This window comes from Oryctolagus cuniculus, chromosome 12 (genome assembly GCF_964237555.1).
Source record: "Oryctolagus cuniculus chromosome 12, mOryCun1.1, whole genome shotgun sequence".
NCBI lineage: Eukaryota > Metazoa > Chordata > Mammalia > Lagomorpha > Leporidae > Oryctolagus > Oryctolagus cuniculus.
The window spans coordinates 68,164,122-68,171,310 of NC_091443.1; the positions used below are offsets into that span (position 1 = coordinate 68,164,122).

The 7,189-nt window shown below is 44.7% G+C and overlaps 1 pseudogene; it reads right to left on the reverse strand.

The window, feature by feature from the left end:
• Nucleotides 1-4,338: 4,338 nt before the first annotated feature.
• On the reverse strand, nt 4,339-4,781 carry LOC108178262 (cyclin-dependent kinases regulatory subunit 2 pseudogene; annotated as a pseudogene).
• Between the last annotated feature and the right edge of the window lie 2,408 nt (nt 4,782-7,189).

The following is a 7,189-nucleotide window of genomic DNA, read 5'->3' on the forward strand; positions in this document are numbered from 1 at the left end:
AAAACGTTTCTATTTATAAAATTGGTTGCCTTTTTATAAAAAATGATTTATTTATTTGAAAAGTAGAATTAGAGAGAGAAGGAGGTAGAGAGAGAGAGAGTGAGATTTTCCATCCACTGGTTCGCTCCCCAAATGGCTGTAATGGCCAACGCTGGGCCAAGCCGAAGCCAGGAACCAAGAGCTTCTTCTGGGTCTCCCACTTGGGTGGCAGTGGCCCAAGTACTTGGGCTATCTTCCACTGCTTTTCCTGGGCCATTAATAGGGAGCTGAATTGGAAGGGGAACAGTTGGGACTTGAACTGGTGCCCATAAGGGATGCCTGGGGTCACAGGCAGTGGTTTAATCCAGCATGCCACAATGCCCTCCCCAGTACCCTTCAACTGATTGAATCAGGCTCATCCATAGTATCTGGGATAATCTCCCTTACTTAAAGACATTTGATTGTAGATTTAATTCATATCTGCAAAAACCTTTGCTGTAACACCTAAATTAGTGTTTAGATAACTGAAGGGTAAAGTCTAGCTAAATTGATACAGTAGACTCTCACACTCTGTTTCCTATAGGATTTTGCTTTCAGATAATGGTTTTGCTTTCAGATAATGAAATGTAACTTGTGGGACCTGAATGCTTCCAAGGGATATATTTTCATTTTATAAAGAAAACTTCAAGAACCAAAGGAACAAAACAGTAGTGAAATAAAAATAGCTAAATTATATGTGTATGTGTGTTGGGATAGGAATGGGATACAAAACTACCTCCTATTCAAAATGCTAGGACTCCCACAGGCCCAGTCATTCCTCCTCATTGTTCCCTCAGTCTCCTGGGATGTTTGACATCCCTAATCTTTTATTTTATGTCCACATATTCCTCCATCAACCCCATGGATATAAGCATCCACCCCCTTCCCACAAGCACGCCCAGATTTCCTGCTGTGAATATACCTTGAAATCTGTACCTGACACCTATATCTGGGCCTTCTTCAGTCCCGCAGCCCTAAGCGTGTATTTATGGACCACACTATTCTCTCATGTTTATCCTGTGTCCTGTAAAGGTCTTTATGGAGATCAAATTATTCACTCATTCATCCATCAAATATTTATTTATCTAGGGCATCGGCAGATGGTGCTTGTGAAACAAGCGGATTTAATTCCTAGTCGAAAGACCTTGACTTCTGATACAGGGGACAGAATGAAACATGCAGGACACAAAGGAAGGAGCAGTGTGTTCTGACAGAGAGACTTGGGAAAGCTGATCTTTTTAAGTTTTTGATCAATTTATTCAGATACAGTTTATATGCAATGTGAAGTCTTACGTATTTAAGATTTATTTGTTTGAAAGGCAGAGAGACAAAGATAGAGAGGTAAGGGGGCTGAGGAAGGGAGAAATATCTTCCATCTGCTGATTTACTCCCCACATGGCTGCAGTAGCCAGGTCTGGGCCAGGCTGAGCCAGGAGCCAGGAGCCAGGAATTCCATTTGTTCTCAAACTTGGGTGGCAGGGACCCAAGAACTTGAACCACCACATGCTTCATTAGTAGGAAGCTGAATTGGAAGCAGAGGAGCTGTGACTCAAACCAGCACTCTGATATGGGATTTGGGTGTCCCAAGGAGCAGCTTGACCTGCTGTACTACAGTATCCACCCTAATCCTATGAATTTTGAAAAATACATGCAATCGTGTAACTGTTATCACAAGACGTAGAACTTTTCTATCATCAGAAAATTACTTTTTTGATATGTTAACACTGCCCAGAGCAATCTACGGAGTAATGTGATCACTGTCAAAATCCAACAGCATTTTTTGCAGAAACAGGAAAATCACTCTTAAAATTCTTAAGATGTCTCAAGGAAACCCAAATAGCACAAACAATCTTGAAAAAAGAACAGAGGTGAAAATCTCATATTTCCTGATTTCAAAACTTATGACAAAACTATGATAATCAAAATAGTGTGGTTCTGCATACAGATAGACATACAGACCAGTGGATGGGAATAGAGTCCCAGAACTGAAGCCTCAAATACCTGGTTAAATGATTTTCTATAGGGAGTCAAGACCACTCAGTGGAGGAGGGACAATATTTTTCTTATTTATTTATTTATTTTTATAGAAAGCTTTAATTTTTTTAATTTTTTTACAGGCAGAGTGGACAGTGAGAGAGACAGAGAGAAAGGTCTTCCTTTGCCATTGGTTCACCCTCCAATGGCCGCCGCGGCCGGCACGCTGCGACCGGCACTCTGCGCTGATCCAATGGCAGGAGCCAGGTACTTAATCTTGGTCTCCCATGGGGTGCAGGGCCCAAGCACCTGGGCCATCCTCCACTGCACTCCCTGGAAGAGGAGCAACCGGGACAGAATCCGGCGCCCCGACCGGGACTAGACCCCGGTGTGCCGGCGCCGCAAGGCAGAGGATTAGCCTAGTGAGCCGCGGCACCGGCCCACTTTAATTTAATAAATATAAATTTCATAGGTACAATTTTTGGATTATAGCGGTTCTCCCCCCCCCCCCTTACCTGCCCTCCACCCTCAAACCATCCCACCTCCTACTCCCTCTCCCATCTCAAGAAGGACAATATTTTTCAACAAATGCTGTTGGGAAAGTGGATGTACACATGCAAAAAAATGTGGTTGAATCCTTACCTTACACATATACAAACATTAAATCAAAGACTTAAATGTACTATCTAAAATTATAAAATTAATAGATGAAAACATATCACAAAGGCTTTATGGCATTAGATTTAACCAGTGATTTCTTGGATATAACTGCAACTAAAAGCATAAGCAACAAAAGAAAAAAATAGATAAATTGGACTTCATAAAAATTTTAAATGTTGTATATCAGAGGGCATTAACAATAGAGTGAAGAGACAGTCCATGGAATGGGAGAAAATATTTACAAATCATATCTTTTTTTAAAAAAATTTATTTATTTGAGAGTTATAGTTACATAGAGAAGGAGAGACAGAAAGGTCTTCCATCTGATATTTCACTCCCCAAATGGCCACAATGACCGAAGCTGGGCTGATCTGAAGTCAGGAGCCAGGAGCTTCTACCAGGTCTCCCACGTGAGTGCAGGGGACCAAGCACTTGGACCATCTTCCACTGTTTTCCCAGGCCATAGCAGAGAGAGCAGCCAGGACATGAAGCAACACCACAACTCATATCTTTAATAAGGGATTGATATCTAAATTATAAAATGAACTACAATTCAACAGCAACAAAAAAACCTGATTTAGAAATTGGGCAAACAACTTGAACAACTTTCAAAGAAGATATTCAAATAAAAATTTGCTCAACATTGCCAATTATTAGGCAAATGCAAATCAAAGCTACAAGGATGACTGTTATTAAAAAAAAACTCACAAAAACAAGTGTTGTCAGATATGGAAGAAATGGAAACCCTTGTGCATTAATGATGGGAATGAGGAAAGTACAACTGATGTGGAAAATGGTGATTTCCCTGGGGCCGGTGCTATGGCACGGCGGGTTAAAGCCCTGGCCTGAAGCACCAGCATCCCATATGAACACCGGTTCTAGTCCCGGCTGCCTCTCTTCCAATCTATCTCTCTGCTATGGCCTGGGAAAGCAGTGGAGGGTGGCTCAAGTCCTTGGGCTCCTGCACCCAAGTGGGAGACAGGGAAGAAGCTCCTGGCTCCTGCCTCCTGGCTCCTGGCTCCTGGCTCCTGGCTCCAGATCGGGGCAGCTCCAGCCATTGCAGCCATCTGGGGAGTGAACCAGTGGGTGGAAGACCAAGACCTCTCTCTCTGTCTCTACCTCTCTCTGTAACCCTGTCTTTCAAATAAATAAAATAAATCTTAAAAAAAAGAGAAAATTGTGATTTCCCAAAAATTTAAGCATAGAATTACCATATGATCCAGCCATTCCACTTCTGATTATATATGGGAAAGAAGTGAAGTAGATATTTGTACATCTGTGTTCATAGTAGTGTTATTGACAATAGCCAGAGGGAGAAAGCAACTCAAGTGTTTGTAAATGGGTAAACAAAATAGGATATATATGTAGGTACAGTGGATTACTATTCAGCCTTAAAAAGAAAGAAAATTCTTTGATTTTACATGCAACATGCAAGCTTTATTTAACAAAGGTAGCAGGTAAAATCAAACGGGCACTTATATTAAGAGGAAAACTGACTAGATGGAATTTTGTCTTAAACATCTACAGCAACTACTTGCAGTTGCATTTGAGCTCTGTTGCTGTGAAGACTTCACCCACAGATGTGAGTGAATAATTTGTACATTTTTTTAGGTATTCACTGAATACTACCTTAACACATAGACGTGAAATTTGAAAAAGATTTAATTGACCATCTTCAGATATACTTCACTTTTGTTGATCTTTTGGTAGAGGTCATCTGTAAAGAAGAATACACAGTTCTGGCTCATGAATCGTGTAATGAACCCACCCTAGACTCTGTTGGACACCAGGTCTCCGCCATTCCTCCTCAGATATCAAGTGGGTTTTGGATACTTGCTTGGAGAGTTCTCTGGGTACTGTGACATGCTGGTACTTGTAGTGCTCATCAAAGTACTTAACCCAGTAATAAATCTGCTTGTGGGCCAACTTACAGGTGCACAGTGGGCATGGAGAGACTAGAGGGTGCAGAGCTGGGGAAGCAACCACACCTCCATGTCTGTCCAAGGCAATGACTCCAGAAAAGAAATTCTGACACATGTTACAGCATGAATAAACCTGGGGGACTTAATGCTAAGTGAAATAAGTCAGTTACAAAAGGACAAATACTGTATGATTCTTATGCAAGATACCTAGAGTAGTAAATTCATGAACACAGCAAGTAGAATAGTGGTTGCCAGGGGCTAGGGATAGAGGTGATGGGAAGTTACTATGCCGTGGGTGCTGAATTTCAACTTGGGAGGATGAATAGGTTCTAGGCTTGGATGGTAGTGATGGTTTCACAGCGGGTATGTACTTAATACCACTTCACTGTACACTTAGAAATGATTCAGATGGCAAATTTTCTGTCATGTGTATTTTATCACAATGAGAAGAACAACAACAACGATTCCACATGCCTGTGCTTTGTCAGCCCCCTCCCCTCCAAGCCCAGGCAACTTCTGAGCTGCTTTCTGTCAGTAAAGGTGATTCTGCCAGTTCAGGAGCTTCTTGTAAATAGAGTGATACTGAATGTACCTCTTTGTGTCTGTCTTTGTTGTTGTTGTTGTTAGGCATAATGAACTCAGTATTTTTCTATATTCTGCATACTAAGCGTGAATCCTGTTGTAAGGCCTACGTAAATTTGAAGGAGGCCTTGCTGAGGAAGGAAAGGCTGTTCTGGTGGAGGAATGGACCCCATCCAGCCAAGGGCAGCTAGTGATAACACCAGTGGAGGAGGGCACAGTCCTCTGCCTTCTCTCGTGCTCTCTTCTGTTTCCCACTCAGCAGCTATTTTGTTCCAAATGTGCCAGCTTTTTCTTTCTTACCTTTTTTTCCCCCATCTGCTGGTTTACTTCTATGAATGAAGTGAATGTTCATGTTTTTGAATGTCATATTTTGAAGCAAGCAGCCCTTTCTTCTATGGCAAGACTGCTAGTTGCTTTCCAACATCGATTCTCCCCCTCTTAATATTCCCTGATTTGGATATCAGTAAGATGCTACTATCTCAGCCTCTCCTGTAGCTAAGTGTGGCATGTGATTAAGCTCCCGGCAATGGCCTTGCATGGAAGTGATTTACATAATTCCAGGTCATGGCATGGACAGAGTGTGTCATCTTTCTCCAAACCTTCTTCTCCATCCTACTGCCTAACATGCTGGTGTGGGGAGCAATCCGGACTGGACTGAGTTACTGGAATTAAGACTTATTCTATGCATCTGCTCTCCCACAATATGGCGCTGGGAGAGAAGTAAACAGCTTCTACACAGGTGCCTCCAGTTCAACCAATAAACTGTAGGACTTGCTCCTGATTGGAGAGCAGCGTACTCGGCGTGTGGGCAGCCGAGTTGGGATTGGCAGAGGAGGACTATAAAGGAGGAGAGAGACGGCATGCACCAGGAACATCTATGGGGAACATCTAAGGGGAACACCTGTGCAGCCCCCGAGAAGAGCCGGCCGGCGGTGTGCCGCTCCCCTGCGGAAGTGGGGAATGCGGCCAGGGGGAACTGCCCTTCCACGGAGGTGGAAGGGATAGTAGCCAACCCGGGAAGAACCAGCAGCAAACCCGGGGAGGGCCGAGCAGACGAAAGAACAGCGCAGGGTCCTGTGTCGTTCCTCCACGAAGAGGGGGAGCGACATAATGGTGCCGTGACTCGGATATGAAGCCTAGGCAGGGTTTAGTGTTGCTCCTCCATGAAGAGGGGGAGCGACATAATGGTGCCGTGACTCGGATATGAAGCCTAGGCAGGGTTCAGTGTTGCTCCTCCATGAAGAGGGGGAGCGACATAATGGTGCCGTGACTCGGATAGGAAACCTAGGACGGATAGCAAACTTAGGAGGGAAGAAACGGGAAGAAACGGGAAGAACTGGGAAAATACCGGAGAGAGAGACTAGCAAACAGCCTAGGGAAAAGCCGGACGAAAAAGGTGCCGGAAGAAACTATTGAAAGCCTAGGCATAGACTCAGATACGGACTACGGGGGGAAGCTGGGAGAAATCTCTAAGGTCGAAAGCGAAAGTGAAAGCTAGAACAAACAGACTCGGATGCGGACTGTGGGGAGAGGCCAGGAGAAATGAGGGAGGAGTATTGTTGGAGGAAAGTTTGGGGAAACATACCGGGTAGAGAAAAATGTTAGGGAAATTGAAGCCGCGGGGGGCAGGCCAAGGCGGACACGAAAGCCACTTTGGGATTCTCAAGTTAGCCCGGGAATAGGGGGCGAAAAGTTGAAACCAGAAGCTGAAACGTAAGCCAGATTGGGATCCGTCTGATTAGCCCGGGGAGCAAAGGACGGGAAGCCAAATTGTGGGGCGGAGATGTAAGCTGGGTTGAATTCGCCAGGCTAGCCCGGGGAACTTAGATTGAATGCTAGTGGCGGACACGTAAGCTACGCTGTGTGACTCCCGTGGAGGCCGCCGCGTGCAGAGAGAGCACGGGGCGTGAATAGATAGGGAACGGGGCTGGCGCGAGGCCGTGGTGCAGACGCGAAGGGCGTGGAGACCGCGGAGCGCGCGAAGCCAAGCCGCGCAAAGCCGGGAAGCTGCGCAGATGAGAGAGGCGCGGGCT